Source organism: Vespa velutina, chromosome 25 (genome assembly GCF_912470025.1).
Source record: "Vespa velutina chromosome 25, iVesVel2.1, whole genome shotgun sequence".
NCBI lineage: Eukaryota > Metazoa > Arthropoda > Insecta > Hymenoptera > Vespidae > Vespa > Vespa velutina.
Window position 1 is genome coordinate 705,202 of NC_062212.1, and position 17,500 is coordinate 722,701.

The 17,500-nt window shown below is 33.9% G+C and overlaps 1 protein-coding gene across 9 annotated transcripts in view; it reads right to left on the bottom strand.

Moving 5' to 3' along the window:
* LOC124957401 (SH3 and multiple ankyrin repeat domains protein 1) overlaps positions 1-17,500 on the bottom strand; it is a 144,586-nt gene that overhangs the window by 48,274 nt on the left and 78,812 nt on the right. Inside the window, exon 3 of one of the 9 annotated variants that reach the window (XM_047514425.1) lies at positions 1,975-2,091. The exons of 7 other annotated variants lie outside the window; for them this stretch is intronic. The gene's annotated coding sequence lies outside the window, so the exon portion shown is untranslated. Of the gene's footprint in view, positions 1-1,668; positions 1,874-1,974; positions 2,092-17,500 lie in introns of those variants that run through there. One more of the 9 variants, XM_047514426.1, reaches the window with a different exon arrangement.

Genomic DNA, 17,500 nt, shown 5'->3' on the forward strand with positions numbered 1-17,500 from the left:
CTCTTTCTCTCTCTTTTCTCACGTCGATAACTTCCCTTTAAGGGCTGCAACCATACTCGAGGGAATCAGCCTACGTTTCTTCAGATGTGCTATCTATCTCTCTATCTCTCTCTCTCTCTCTCCATTTATTAACCATAAGTTTTCTAATCTTAACTTCAACGATTATTTTTATTTTATTCTCTTGGATTTTTTTTTTTGAACGATTATCATCAGCATCATCATCATCATCATCATCATTATTATTATTATTATCATTATTATTGTTGTGTTATTGTTTTGCATTATCGAGAAAGGATCCATTTATCATTTTTCATAAGATGAATGATCTATTAAACGCAAGTTTGTTATTCTTTAATTCCATCGACAATTGTTGAGAATCATTAATTTTTCATTCTTTTCAATTCTTTCTTTTTTTCTTTTTTTTTTTTTTTTTTGGTGACGATTGTTATTATTATTATTATTGTTCTTTTTTTTTTTAGAGGGGGGATGAAGAGGGGAAGGTCATCGTCATAGTTATTGTTATTGTTGTTATAACATCGAGAGAAAGGATTTGAATCTTCGTGACATGAATAATATTCAACATGACGTTAATCGGTATCCAATCGGGTATATCATCTGCATGAACAAGCAACCGGTCCCATATTCAGAACACTGTGAACATGAGTGAACGTGGGTGATCAGGATTGTCGTATGAATATTTGATGGGAGTTGATCTCTGAAGCATTGTATACGTCGTCTACTAGGTATACAGTATAGTACGATTAACAATATTAATTATGTATATAACCTACTTATGTGTATAATAATTTTATGATATGTAATGTCACGAGAACGTGTAATAACTATTTGAGAGGGAAAAAAAAAAGGAAAAAAAAAAAAAAACGTATAGATCGATTTCGTTCGAGCTAATGGTAAACTAAATTCATTATTGCGAATTGGATTTTATTTTATTTGTTTTTCCCATCCTCTTTTTCTTTCGATAACCATCCCCCACCTTACTCCCCCTATCCCGAAGGAAAATTCGATCATTCAATTGCGATTACTTTAGCGTCTCATCGAATCGAATCTTTCGGATTCACCCGTTGTATGAAGCAAAAAGTGAGAGGAGAAAGAAAGAGAAAAAGAGAAAAAAAAAAAAGATAGAAGACGCCAATTCGATCCCCCAGTAGCTTCCCCCACCATTCTCCTTCCTCTCTCCCACCACCCTGCCAGCCAGAGTTACCGTGAAAATAAAATAAATCCTAACAAAGGATGTTAAGAACACGATCAAACAAAACTTAATCTTTATTTGTAGATAAACAGGTACCAAGGTCACGTACAATTGAAGGTCAAAAAAATCAAGGAGCGAAAGAAAATTCTCAAGAGAGAGAGCGAGAGAGAGAAGAACAACAAAAAAGATAAACAAAGAAAGTAGAAATAGAAAGAATATTGATAGATTTCGTTAAGAAGAAAAATAATGAATGATGATCAGATTTGTATAATTATTATTATTATTATTATTATTATTATTAATATTATTATTATTAAAGGAAGAATATGTTCGCGTAAGTGTGTGCGTGCGATTGTGTAACATGTCGAAGCACGTGTCAATGAAACACAGCTATCGAAAGAGAGAGATGGAGAGAGAGAGAGAGAGAGAGAGGGCGAGAGAGAGAGAGAGAGACTTACCCCACAACGTTCAACGACCCCTGCAATAGCTCGACCCTCCACCCAGGTTAACACACGATATCACCAACAGCACGGTCGGCCATTGCCAAAAACAACCCCCGGAAGTTGCACGTACACACAGAGAGAGAAAGAGAGAGAGAGAGAGTACTCCCCCTTCCTAAAATGCACCAACAACGCCGCCAAGAGAAAGAGAGAGACAGAGAGAGAGAGAAAGAGAGAGGGAGAAAGAGAGATAAATAGAATGGAAAAGAAGAGAAAAGGGTGAAATGGAAAGATGGAAGGGGGTAGTGAGAAGGGAGCATGTACCGGCTGTAACAAGATGGCGACGCGATATCAACCCTTCTTCTTCATCTTCATCATCATCATCGTCGTCATCGTAATCATCTTCTTCTTCCTCTTCTTCCTCTTCTTCTTTTTCTTCTTCTTCGATAAGGACAAATTATTTTTAGGTTATGCTATACTTTCTATATATATATATATATATATATCTCTCTCTTTCTATCATTTTTATATATACAACATATATATATATGTATATATGTGTATGTACACACATACACATACATACACACACACATACATGAATATACGTACGTACGTATGTATTATTTTTTTCTTTTTTTTTTTTTTTTTTTTTTTAATTCTAAGAAAGCAAAGAAATGAAAAATATCAAAAGAAAAGAGAGAGAGAGAGAGAGAGAGAGAGAGAGAGAGAAAGAGGGTGTGTGAGGGATGGAAGAAGAAGAAGAAGAAGAAGAATAAGAAGAAATGTAGATACCGGCGAACACACACGCACGCACAAACACGGACACCCAGAGAGAGAGAGAACGCGAGTACCCACCACCGTGGGGTGCATCGCACGACTACTCTCTCCACCTCTTTGATAAGGGTGCTGGTGCTTGCGATGGTGGCGCCATCGTCGGCAAACCACCACCAAAGCTGGCCGGATGTCGGTCGCCTGGCAACCAGGAGAGATCGACCGACCGTTTCCCAAGCTCTCCCCACCCCTCCCCACTCTCTCTCTTTTTCTCTCTCTCTTTCTCTCTCTCTCTCTCTCTATCTATCTATCTATCTCTATCTCTATCTCTATCTCTATCTATCTGTCTATCTCTCTTCTTCTCCTTTAACGCACCTTCCCGCCTACGAGACGGGACTTTCCTTCAACCCCTTTCTCCGCCACTTTATCACCCACCCCCACCATCCTTTTTTCTTTTTTCATTGTATTCCTTACGTTACACTCTTACCTTTTTTCCACCCACCAACCTCCCACCCCGTCGCTTTTCTCTTCTTCTTTCTCGTTTAAAATCGCTAAAGCGATCATTCAGGACATTCTTTTTTGTTAGGCTAATAACTAACAACGATACGATTGATGAGTGATAAATATTTTTTTCTTTTTTTTTTTTTTTCTCAAAAGGGTAAGTTAAAGGGGGGATGGGTATGAAGGGGTGGGAGATGATCGTCATCGATGATTTTTGTTCATTTCGAATTTCCTCGCTGTTCTTTTTGTCCCTTTTTTTTCCTTTCTTTCTTTCTAAACAACGTCATTGGACAGGGTGAATTATTACCAATGGCAAAGCTAATAGTAAGAAAATATTTTTGAGAGGCGTACGATTAAAGGGAGGAGGGGGGCAGCGGAGCGGAGGAGGGTGAAAATAAAAAAGAAAAAAAATGAATTATTTCTTTTCACATATTGCAATTTTTAATTCGATCGAGAACAAAAGTTCTAACGCATTTTGAAAATATTAAAAAGTTATAATTTTTGGCCGACGTTGAACGGAGAAATATTATAGTCCCATGAGTTTAACGAACGTATAGCTAAAAGGATAAAAGGAATACATTACTGAGTTATATTTCCTCGAAGAGAGAGAGAGAGAGAGAGAGAGAGAGAGAGAGAGAAATTATTCCGCAGTAAGAATAACTTAATTGGGTCAGTCTTTCATCGATTATTAATTGATATCGTTAAAATTGCAAATTCATCAAAATGTTATCGTGTATGTGAATAATTCTTTTTTCTTTTATTTTTTTTTTATTTTTTTCCTTTATATATTTTTAAACCTCTCGGCTACTTCCATTTTTATATACCAATACAAAATATATTATACTTTATTGAAGGATTACGAAATAAGATTTTTTTAGTCTGTTGAAAGAGCTTGAAAATGTTCATAAAGAAAACAGGAAAGAGAGGGAGAGAGAGAGAGAAAAAGAGGGGGAGAGAGAGAGAGAGAGAGAGAGAGAATCTTTAGAAATAACGAAGGTAATCCTCTTTGGTATCCCTGATCGATTTAGATTCAAGAGGGGGATAGAAGACTTCGACGATATCAAAACGATTTGCTTTCTTAGTAAGAAAAAATATCGATACGACATTCAATTCTAATTATAATCTTTTATCAGTCATATCAAAATATTTTCTAATAGATCGTTTCAATTTATAATATTTATATAATCGTATGGCGACGTTCGTCTTAAAAAAAAAAAAAAAAAAATAAAAAAAATAAAAATAAAAAAAAAAAAAAAAAAAAAAAAAAAAGAAAGAAATATTCGTATGATTTTGATAATTAATTTATTTAACGCGATCATTTAATTTTCTAATAAACATTAACGATTACATTAGAATGATATTATTCGTCATATTGTTTATTAGGTACTGGCGAATAAATTTTTTTTCCTTCGATTTTTTTTTCTTTTTTCTTTCTTTTTTCTTTTTTTTTTTTTTTTTTTCTTTCACCCGTACACAAAGTTGACACAAATTATGGAAAAAGAATTTTCTGATTAGACGAGATTATCAAGGGATTGTTATGACTTTCGTTAGGATAAATGAACGTGCAAATCTGTATTACGTGTTTGCTCGTTATCCTATGGGAAACTGTGCAAAATCCAGTCGGCCTGATGATCCACCATTGGGATAAATCGAGTTATCCAAACACGATTGAATTAACGCGTTTGTAACTATGTCGTCCCGTTTACAGATTCCCTTGTAATTCATGAATGACAAATCATTGGAGAAAATGGTATATCAGTTCTATTGTTATAATATACAGTCTGATTCCTTTTTAAATACAGATATCCTGTTCGACAATCTTCCGATATCTTTTACGATCTTCAAAGAAAAAAAAAAAAAAAAAAAAAAAACAACAACACTAATGATCATAATAATCCCATGAAAAATAATCCCAACAGATATTGATCACTTGACACACAAATGCACGTTACGTAAAAAAATATTTTTTCCATCACAATAACTCAAAGGAGATATTTAGGTGATCTTATTTAAAAGTTATCACCCTGTAGATTTATTGGATTATATACGCGCATGTAAAAATTAGACTATTTTTAAACATGAAAAAAAAAAAAGAGAAAAAAAATTAAATTAAAATATTTCATTCAATTCTGTTTTATTTTAAAGAATTTAATTTTTGTTGATTTTTTTTTTTTTTTTTTTATAATAAATTTTATACACACACACACACACACACACACACATATATATATGTGTGTGTGCGTATACACAGATCAAAATAATATTGTTAGCGAACTAGCTCGAACAAAATCCAATAGCACGAACATTCTGTACACAGTAGTCTATCACCTTCCCTCTTATTCCTCAAACTATACCTATATTTGCCCTTTCCCTTTACCAGCAATATGTCAGAAGCTTTTAGCTACCCCTACGTGCTTAGTGAAATCTCTCCCCTCTCTCCTCCTGCCCCCTCCCCTCCCCAGCACCCCATCATAAAGTTTCTACCATAAAGCAGCGAGAAGTTTCTCTCTCGATATCGTGTTGACTTCACCCTTCAAAACTAAAAGAGTACTTAACATAGTCATCGATCAAAGTACACAAAATTCGACTAACTATATGCTTATTAACGATAATAATAAAAAAAAAAGAAAAAAAAAATTTGTCGCGACGAATAAACAATAGGAATTGGGCCGTACGCTTGAAAAAAGAAAAAATAAAAAATAAAAATAAAATAAAAACAAAAAAAGGAATCTTACGTTCGTTTACAAAAGGAAAAAAGAAAAAAAGAGAAAGGAAAAAATAATTGATAAAATAAACATAAGAAATAATATTAAAAAAAAAAAAAAAAAAAACAAAAAGAAAATAATTTGCACACCCTTTTGCGATGTAAAACTGAAGCCCAATTCCAACCCTAACTTGGGAAGCCCTTCCTGGAAATTCAAAGTTGATTCCTTGCGAATACTTGACGAAAAAAAAAAAAGAAAAAACAAAAAGAAAGAAAGAAAGAGCCACGAAGGCTATGAGGGTGAAAAATACGAAAAGAAAGAAAGAAAGAAAGAAAGAAAAGATAAAAAAAAAGAAAAAAAAGTAGGAAGAAAAAAAATCGTCTACGAACATGAATCCTTTTGTCCTGTCCCTTTGCTAGAGTGAATACTTTAGGGCGATTTCCATTCGCCCCTTCTCTCTCTCTCTCTCTCTCTCTCTCTCTCTCTCTTTATCTGTCTGTCTCTGTCTTTCTTTCTACAAGAAAGGGTAACCTAAAGCTTGGCAATGAGAGACAGCAATACGTAATTGGCCATTGGAGTTCGCACATGTACGACCTTGTTAATGAAAGGAGACAACTCCTGGCTAATGTCCTGGATAATGTTCTGGATACCTGGATACTTCCACTTCCTAAATGTTTCTACCCTAACGACCCTTCACTAACTACCAAAATGTATTATCATTAGAGATCTTTCGCTCTTCTGACATTTTCTCACGTGAACGGGTCCAACCTCCCACCCTAAACTCCTAACCTCTCAACCCAACTTCCTAACCTCCCACCCCAATCCTCCAACCGTCAGACTTATTTCTTTTTTTTTTTCTCGAAACGTGAGAAAAATATTGTACGTTCGGTGAAATCTTTTTTCTTTTTTTTGTTAAAAATAAATTACAACAGCATTCCCCTTCCCCCTCAGTAGAGTGTATTTCGTTTCGTGTAAAAAAAAAAAAAAAATATAAAAGGACGAAAATGAAAAATTAGAAGTCTATGAATCATCAATTATTGCATTTGCGAAATTTTGTAGAATATATCCCCGGTGAAAAGTTAGAAATTGAATAGATTGTTAATTAGAAATATTTATAAACTATAACGTATTCCACGTGAACGAATTAGAAATTAGAAATTAGAAATTGGAAATTAATAAATGATCAGGTCATTACGTGGGTTAATGAATTGAAAATTAGAAATTAGAAATTTATGAAATGAGAAAATATCCGTACATGTAAACGGAGAAAAAGATTTATAAATTAAACATTCGAAAATTACAAGATGAATTTTACAAATTAAAAATTAAAATGATTTCTATAAGCTGTGAATTGTTTTATGGAGGAGAAAAAAAAAGAAAAATAAAGAAAGAAAGAAAGAAAGAAAGAAAGAAAGAAAGAAAGAAAAAAAAAAAGAAAAAAAAGACAGAGAGAAAATTGAACAAGGACAATTGGAAAATGAGATGTCCGAAGAATTCAATGACGATCTCAGGAACGTAATAATAGGAGGGGGAGAGAAAAAAAAGAGAGAAAAAAAAGAAAGAAAGAAAGAAAGAAAGAAAAAATGGGCTAAGAGAATATTGACAAAAAAAAAAACAAAAGGATAAGGTGTTCACGAAAGGAAAGGAGGTGGGAGTTAAAAAACGCGTGACGTCGAGGTGTCACCGATAGGACCAATCTGAACGAGAGCAAAAAAAAAAAAATTATTTTTTAAAAGAGCACTACCTATCATTCTCTCTCTCTCTCTCTCTCTCTCTCTCTCTCTCTCTCTGATAAAATCTCTATCTCTATCTCTTTTTTTTCTCTCTCATTTCAAAGTGACGTAGCAAGGCGACATTCAACATCCGTTTTTAACACAGAGGAAGAGAGAGACAGTGAGTGAGAGAGAGAGAGAGAGAGAGAGAGAGAGAGAGAGAGAACGGATATCTCCAGAGACGGCTCTTTTACGGTTGAGGGCTGGGGTGGGGGTAAAGGGGACTGTGAAAAAGTAGGTGCAAGGTCCCTTTCAGATTAGATCGCGTTCAATTTAGTTCGTTCGAGGTTTGACCTCGATAGCTAACTATCTCTCTCTCTCTCTCTCTCTCTCTCTCTCTCTCTCTCTCTCTCTTTCTGTCTTTCTTTAGGGCCCTCTCGCTTTTAATTCTACGTACGTGCAGGATGTGACATTTTCCCCTCTTCCCCTTACCTAGTTCACCCCGCACCTAGCCAACCCTTTTTTGTTTTGTTTTCTTATCATCATTATCCTGTTAAACCGGAATCATTTAAAAGTCAGTGAAGATAATCTACGCTTTCTCTTTTCTTTCCTTTTTTTTTTTTTTTTCTTTTTTTGATGGAACTCCAAAGGATGGTAATTCAATTTTCGAAAAAGGTTATGTTCGATCAAATAACAAAAGGGAAATAAATTTCGAATCTAATCGAGAATCGAGTTAAATGCTTTCCCATCAAAGGATACGATATATATCGTAGGTTCTATGGTGTTCCTAAACATGATTAGTACTGTTCAAGGTGTCGACGCAAACCCCCCATTAATTTAGGAAGCTGGAGGTTGGGCGACGGGTATTAGGGAAGATGGGGGATTTATCATGGGTGAAAGGTTTTGCTCAGTCAAAGGACTAGCCCTTCAAAATCTGACATCTATTTGACGTTTGATCGATCAATCAAGTTTACCTTTCAAGTGCAGATTTCTCTAAGGGGAGCGCGGAATCATTGATTCCATGTCAACAACCATAATAATTTATTACTATTGTCGTAATCAACGATTAATTGGATTAATATAAATTTCTATTTGTGATTAATATTTTTTTTCTTCTTCTTCTTTTTTTTTTTTTTTTTTTTTATAAGAAAAGAGTGAGAGAGACAGAGAGAAAGAGAGAGCTTGTCTAATATCAAGATCATTATTTAAAATCGAATTTATGATCTTCCCACGGCGTTTAATGGCGATCCTCAATGAACCAACACAGCGGCAAATAGTTCAGCAATAAGACGGATCACATAACTGTGACCAAGAGACTTTTTACCGGTCGTTAAACACGTTAAACGACATCGATAATTTTTTTATTATCTTTGAAAATCCTTAATGTTTCCAGTTAATCCCGTAAAAAGGATATTTTTCATTTTACTTGCTTTGCTTTTTTTTTTTTTTTTTCTTCCATCTTGTTTTCTCAAGAAAATCATTGTCGGATGAATGTATTTCATGGACAATGGACGTGTGTGTCTCGTGTTGGATGATATCGAACGAGAATAGAAATATTTTCTCATGAAATTTTAATAGTGTTTTCTTTTTTTTTCTTTTTTTTTTTTTTTTTTTTTTTGAAAAAAAGAAAAAGGACAACATGGACGTCGTGTCAAGTAGGCCTTCATAGGAATTAATCCTTATTTGTAAAGAAGTGATATTCCAATTAAAAAAAAAAAAAAAAAAAAAGCTTCATTTCTTTTATCAAACTTAATTCGTTTTCGTAAGAATTCGATTCCGCAATTAGCGAACAATTAATAGGCTATAGGGTGAGTCAAAAGTTTCTGAGTGTGTTATAAAAATCGATCGGCCCCATTTTCAAGACCATTTAGGCCAATCTTATAATCAGCTAAATATGAAGTTTTACGACGTGACGACACAGGTGGAACAGCTGACGGAAGTAATGGGAGGAGAGAAAAAAAAAAAAAAAAAAAAAAAAAAAAAAAAAAAAAAAAAAAGAAAGAAAAAAGAAAGTAGTGATTAATTTTATTATTTCATTTGAAAAACTTTCAGTTCACCCTATATGCAAGTTATAACAATCTCTAATTGACTGATCAATCTGTTAATTAATACTCATCGTTGTCTACAAAAATCAAAAACAATATTTGTCTCTCGTATCAAATCGATCTTTTTTGTTCGCGATTCAAAAAATTTGCCATGAAGCAAAAAAAAAAAAAAAAAAAAAAGAAGTAAGAAAGATTTATATCAGAGATTAACATCGGAGTATTTAATTATTTATCAAGAATAAACAATCATACATTTGATTGTATATAATAATTAAATCGTTAGTACATAATAATTAAAAGTTAATAATTATTTTCTCTCGTTATTTTCTATGGAAAAACTTTTCATCTAACCTATCCTATAACTGGAAGGCCTCCATGAACCTTCCCCCACTCCCTGGCCCTATCCCTCCCATTCCCTCGATTCTCCAACAAACCCATCGTAATCATTTCCCCTCTCCCTCCCCACTCCCACCCACCCCCCTTTCTCACTCTTTTTCTTTTTCTTTCTCTTTCTCTTTTCCTTTTCCGATTCCATAGAGACAATGAAAGAATGTTGAGAGTCTAAGAATAATTCACACCGAGGTTACTCCATAGAGTTTTCTATGGGAAAAGAGAGGCCAGGAAATCCCACGTAAGACAGGAAGGAATATCCCTGTTAAAAGGAAGTAAAACAAAGAGAAAGAGAGAAAGAGAATGGAGATAGATTTAAGGAAGTCCCTTAACTGTTACACACACACACACACACAGACACAGACACAGACACACACTCACACGTAAGTCCTAACTTTAGAGTGTCAGTTTAGTCAGCTACCTACACCTCTTTTATATTGTCTCTCGCCTACACCGTATCATGATATTTTTTATCTAACGATTGCAAAAAAAAAAAAGGGTAAAGGAGTAGGTTGAATCATTATAGGGGTGCCCCTTCCCACCCTTAAAGATTTTATATTAATTTATTTTACAAAAATTGACAAAATATTTCAATCATTACGGTTGTTGAGGAAATCAAACTGTGCAAAATTTGGAAAGGAACTTGGAACTCTCAAGGATATTATCATTTTTTTAATTAATACTTTTTTTTTTTTTTCTCTCGAACGAATAGCAATGTTCTACGACGGTGCAAGGATCTCTAGATGAAATTATTGTTATTTAAAAAGGATCGATAAATTGGAATATGATCGTGAATCATAAATTATGATTATATCGATCTAATCTAGTTATATATTTGAAGAAAATAAATGATTACTTTATATAGGAGACACACTGTATATATATATATAGATAAAATAGGAACTACTTTTCGCTGTATATTTTTTGTCTCTTTTTTTCTTATCCTTTCTTTCTTCCTTTTATTTTTCTTTTTATAGAACAATGATTCAAGAAGCAGGAAAAGTTTCGAGAATATTCTAAGAGAGGTCCAAAAGGAGTGGGAGGAGTGGGAGGTGGAAGGAGATATTGGCATGAACCTGCAATGGCCATATATAGACACAAGGATACCTATAGACGAGTTTACCCTATGTGTGTTTATGTGTGTTTATGTGTGTGTACGTGTGTGGGTTGCGATTCAATCCATGATGAGGACGTTGTATTGGTTGAACGATTGAGGGTGGGGAGGGGCTAGGAAGAGGGGTAAAATTGTTAAGTGTAGTAGTAATACACGTAGATGTAAGTAAGCCAGGATTGTAAATACTGCATCGTAGCTGCCTACCTCGCACGTTCGATATGGTATACAATCGATTCAAACCATTCTAACCATTTACTCTTACTCATATACATGTATATATATATATATATATATATATATATATATATATATATATAATATATTAAATAAAATATAAAATAGAAGATATGATTTCTACAGAGAGAAATGTATTACATATGTAAATCGTTTATTACGATTGTAAATATTATGAAGTATCAAAAAGTTTCGAAACATTGTAATTTTATATTCCGCATTGAAATATCAATCTAGAAAAAATTTTGCAAAAATATAATGATCGATATTTATAATCATTTCTGAAAAAACTATCAATTCTATTAAAGGTGAAATTATCTTTAAGTAAGAAGATATGTTAATTGAACGATATTGATCTTAAAATGAATTCTTAGATTATAGATCATTGACAAAATTTGATTATTGAGAAATTTTTTTTAATTCTTCAAGGTTAAATCTTTAACATGATTCATTTCAAGTATCTGGCAAATTATCAGGACATACTGGATATCTTTAATAAAGGAATTAAGAACCATTTAAAAGGTCGGCCATATATCTGAGGGTTCCACTTGACGTGCGAAATTATTTCTGGTATTATTCTCTGGTAATATTCTCTCTCTCTCTCTCTCTCTCTCTCTCTCTCTCTCTCTCTCTCTCTTTCTCTCTTTACCTCTCCCCTCCTATTCTTTCTTTCTCTTCGCCTTCTTTTTCTCTAAACAAAGAATTAAAAGTTAGACGGACAGAGAGAATTTATATTACTAAAGCAATTTATAAGTTTTATTATTAATGTTTCAACATGAACGGATTAGGCGTTAAAAAATATCAAAAGTAAATTAATGATTATAGAGTTATCAATCCAATTCGTGTCAATATTCAAAGTTATTATTATCATTATCATCATCATCATCATCATCATTATCATTGTCATTGTCATCATCTTTGTAGTTAGTAGGACGAATCAATAAATCGATCATTGATCGTATCAGAATAAATCAGATATTTGTTAAATCGTTCAATCAACGTTTCAATCATAACTTTTGAATTATTTATTGATAGGAATGAACGATAAGGAATATGATAATATTCGTGACGAGAGTTAAGGACATTTTTCCTTTTTTTTTTTTTATTTCTTTCTATCATTCTTGCATTTTCCTTTGGAAATTCTTTTATCTTTCTGAACCAACCGAACGATCTATAAATTTCATCGAAGAATTATCGGCGACGACAAAACGAAGGAATAAGCTAATTCTTATGGTGACCGTCGGGGGTTAGAGACGGTGCTACTTATCATGATAAATGTCCTATGAAGGGATCGGCACGGCCTCCTAAGACGCTGAAATATTTCTGCAATAAACATGAACCTTCTCTGTACCTTCCCACGCCTCTCTGCAGGACTATCTTTTATATATTCTCTATCTCACTCTCTCTCTCTCTCTCTCTCTCTCTCTCTCTTTCTCTATCTCTCTTTCTCTCTTTCGATGACTAGCAAAGCCAAGGTTTACACTTTTTTTTTCTTATCTTTTTTTAAATTGTCCAAGAAGACATCTCTTTCGGTTTCACTTGTACAAAAGGAAAAACAAATCCTGATCGTATTATTCATCATAATCCTCGGTCCTCTTTTTTTTTCCTTCTTTTTTTTTTTTTTTTTTTTTTTTTTAAATACATACGTAGGTTCATTAAAAATATTCGACGTACCATAAAAGGATTATATATATATATATATATATAAAAAAAAAATTTTCGATGAACCAGCACATGTGTGTGTGTGTGTGTGTGTAAAAAAAAATGTAGACACATGACGTTCAATGTAGAAGAAAAATTTACACTGATACACATTGATATTGTTGACGAGAATCATTATAAAAAATAAATAAAATTAATGACAATTTTTAATGTACAATATTAAACTAAGAATTCGCATGAGGGAAAATGTAATAAATTTCAATGATTAACAATCCAACTTCCTACGTAGTCACATTTTCTTTAGGAAAGACGTAATATCTTTGAGAGATACGTATATACAATATATATATATATATATATATATATATATATATATATATACCTTGTCTCTCTTGTTCTCATTTGCACGTAAAATTCAAAGGGGCAAAATTCAGCCCAAATAAGAAAGAAAGAGAAAGAGAGAGAGAGACGCATTACCTCGACGATTTATGCGGCTCCTTTCCCAAACGCATTCATCATTCCATGGTGTCGGCGGCTTGCTTTTACCCTCCTCCTCCTCCTCCTCCTCCTCCTCCTCCACATTTTCCTTCACAAGCACCAAAGAACCAACACTAGCAACAGCACACCATCTCCATCTCTTCCTCATCCTCCTTCATCCTCACGTTCACTCTCGCTCTCTACCTGTCCGACTATCTCCATCCTCTTTACTCTTTCTTTCAAAGATTTAGCCCAACTCTCTCTCTCTCTCTCTCTCTCTCTCTCTCTCTCTCTCTCTCTTCTCGACTCCTCCTTCTTCTTCATTGTACGCATATACGACATACACATACACATATTTGTATACACGCACACACGGATTCATTCACTCGTTCAGTTATAAACGCATACATGTATGTATATATATATGTACATATATATATGTACATATATATGAAGTAATGTATGAGAAAACTCATACACTTATACTTTTTTCTCACTCATTCACATACATTTACTTTCTCAATGCGCATGTGTGCACACACATACGTATATATATATATATACGTATGGAGCACACTTTCTATCCCTCAGTCATACACAGACGTGAACGTCACGTCAGACGGATAAACGAGTGAGAGAGAAATTTTTGTTGACAGTAACAATTGTTAGTATTTGTTCGTCCTGTTATCGCCAGCTTGTTTCGTTTCTTCTCTCGAATTTTTCTCTTTCTTCTTCCCTTTTTTTTTCTTCTTTTGTTTGTTTGTTTGTTTGTTTATTTCTTTCTTTCTTTCTTTCTTTCTTTCTTTCATATCATTTTTATTCCCACTCGTCGGACTTGATATGAGAGATTCAATGAACGAAAGGAGTGGGTGGGAAAGAAAGGGGACACGGGGGTAAGGACAGGAGAGGTTAGTTGAAAAAGAGAGAGAGAGAGAGAGAGAGAAACTAAGAGAAAGTATGTACCAGGACCACTTTGATACATTTTATTTGAAATTTTATTTCACTGAATTTGCAGCAATTTCTATACATGAATAGTTCGTGTGATCATGTGTACGGATGTGTGGGTGTTGAGGTAAACGAATCCCACACACTCATTCCCTCTCTCTTTCTCTCTCTTTGAAACTTACTACTGTCCACTTGATTTCCTGTTTGACATTAGGGTGAAACTAACCGTCGAATCGTTTGTTTGAAAAGAAAAACCAAAAAATAAAATATATATATTTTTTTTTAGATCAAAACTTAAGTTTAATCAAACAAATTTTATCAGAGATTGGTAATTCTAATTGTTCCTTTGTAGTCTAGTTTACTAAACTTCAAACACAACGAATCACTAATTCATCATGGTATTTTATTATTCCCTATAGAGAACACATCTGGGGAAAATATCAAACCGAATTTGTTATCGTTCGTTGTAGAGATCGATAGGAGGAACGACGAAAACAACGACGACAATGAGAATGACAAACAAAAAAAAAAAAAAAAAAACGAAACAACAAAAATCCCTAGAATATTGTCAACAACGTAATAATACTAGATTTCGTAACAACAATGTTGGGTCAAAACATTTTGAGTGATTTTTTTGTCTTTTTTTTTTTTTTTTTTTTTTTTTAAAGTCGATTTTCTAGATCAATGATTTCTCCCACAATCCCTCCCTTCCCGTCCCTCTACCATCCAACCAGATTATAAAGTAACGAATCTCGTTTATGAAACTGCGAGTCTAAAAAGGTCGCGTAAAAGGTTAATTGATTTTTAAAAAAGAAAAAAAAAATACTTTTGGCCCAATCGACTAACAGGATACTGATAAAAAAAATATTAAACTAATAACACAGATGTGACATACTCTCCTGCAATTCCTTACATTCTCTCCCAACGATACTACGAATTAATATACGTATAAAGAAATAATTAAAAATTTAATAACCACCAGCACCGGTTAGGTCTAATATGTTTAGATGATTCGTTTCAGTGATAATAATAGACAAAAAAAAAAAAAAAAAGGAAAAAGGAAGAAAAAGAAGAAAAAAGAAAAGATAAAAAGATCTTTAGATCCGATGGATGATGGCGAGGCATTAACACCGACGTGTTTCGACGTCAGGTGTTGCCCACAACAGAAAAATTTGCATTTAAAGCCAATGCCAGAGGCCAGAGAGAGAGAGAGAGAGAGAGAGAGAGAGAGAGAGAGAGAGAGAGAGAGAGAGAGAGAGAGAGAGAGAGAAAAAGAATCAGTAAAAAGGACTCTTCTCTCGGATCCTTTTGACGGGACCGAACTCGTCAGCAAAAACAAAAAAGGAGTATATCTCAAAAAGGCTAAATAAAAAAGTACAGACGAGTTCTTTGAACTTTTTCATCTTCCATCCACCATCTTCCATCTCCCCCATTTCAAATCGATCTCAGAAAAAAATAAAAAGAAATAAAAAGGAAAGAAAAAAAGAAAAAAAGAAAAAAAAAAAAAAAAGATAATTTGTCCACTTGAAATCTGATTCTTTACACCAACCGACTGTCAACGTCAATCGTAATCCTTAGACTCCAAAAACGATTTGGGATGGATGCTGTAGTACGATGGACAAAGATGGATCAATGGATCCATGGGCTCTCTATCTTTTTTGACGTTTAACAAGCAAGATATAAGATTCCGCACTCGCACGCCCAAATCTGCCCGTTCGCCTAACTCCGAACCATCCCAACTACCGCCTCCCTTTTCCCCATTATAAAGTAAAATTCATTGTCAAGGGACAAAGTGAAAATTTATGGTTATTTATTCTTTAACGGGTTGTTAAGCTTGCTATAAAAAAAAAAAAAAAAGAGGAAAGAAATAACTCAAATTCTTCGTTTTCGTTGAAATCATCGGCTAACCTCAAATTGTGAATACTTCGAGAGCCGATAAATTTTGTCATCTGGCAAATCTAATGAAAAATTTTAATGGAACATTAAAGACGATAGGTGCCTCGTTCGATCGACATTATCATTCCTCTAAGATATTTTCCAGGTCAATAACCTCTTTCAGTTAAGATAAAGAGAGAGAGAGAGAGAGAGAGAGAGAGAGAGAGAAAGATATATATATATATATAATTTGATATCGTAAAGAAATACTTCAGCAGAGTTTCTACATTTCTCGAGGCACGAAATCGCGGTGGTATCGTTCTGGGTTTTGCCAAGAATAGAAGAATAAGTAGAAATAAGAGATAAAATAAAGTAAATACGTATGGGCACGTAGATAGGTAGGTAGGTAGGTAGGTAGGTAGGTAGGTAGGTAGGTACGCAGGCTAAGTACGAAAGTGTAAGGAAGGAATACTAGAGGCAATCGTCGTATCGAGGCTCACCTTGTTTTCCCACCCGTGGTATTCATTTCAAGGACAGAAGAAACATTTCGATCGGTTGTAAGGGAGATTCCCAGCGCAGATTTTCTGCGGGGCAGCTGGCAAAAGGATGTACTAAATCTTGCCCGGATATCTCGAGAGTATATCAGAGTCAGTGTGGCAGCGGGGTGCCTGATGCAGTCGACGCTTAGCAATCGAGAAAGAAAGAAAGAAAGAAAGAAAGAAAGAAAGAAAGAAAGATAGTTGCTGTGGTTGCTGGTTTGCTGGTTGCTGGTTGCATAGCCACTGATCCAACCGACGTTGCTTCTGCTGTTACCGTTCTCTGCTTCTCTTGCTGCTGTTGCTTCTGATGCTCCCGGCTACGCTTCCTCTCTCTCTCTCTCTCTCTCTCTCTCTCTCTCTCTCTCTCTCTCTCTCTCTTTCTCTCTGTATAGTCTTTACTAGAGATCATCCTGTCGTTCCTGTCCGTTCCTTTATCGATCCCTCACCTTCTCCAGGGTTGAAAATCTTTCTTTCTAGTTTAACGTTACGTACAATCTTAACCAACACAAACCATATGGGAATATTATCTTAACCATGGTTACAAACTGTTATTCTTCGATTCGTTGATACGTGATTATTATTATTATTTATTTATTTTTTTTTTTTTTTTGTTAATATTATTATCATAATCCTCATCATTATTCTTTTATTATTATTGTCATCATTTATCATCTTGTTCATTGTCATCGTTAAATTAATTAATTTGTTATAAAAAATAATACTCGAAATATCATATGTGTTTAAATTTAATAATAAAATTTTTATTATTAAATTATATGTAGAATATATTTTTAAGACGATATATCGTACGGCCCTGAGTTCACTGTACCTGAGTTAGAAACCATCGGTTGAATAGAATGGAACGTTGGTATGACCC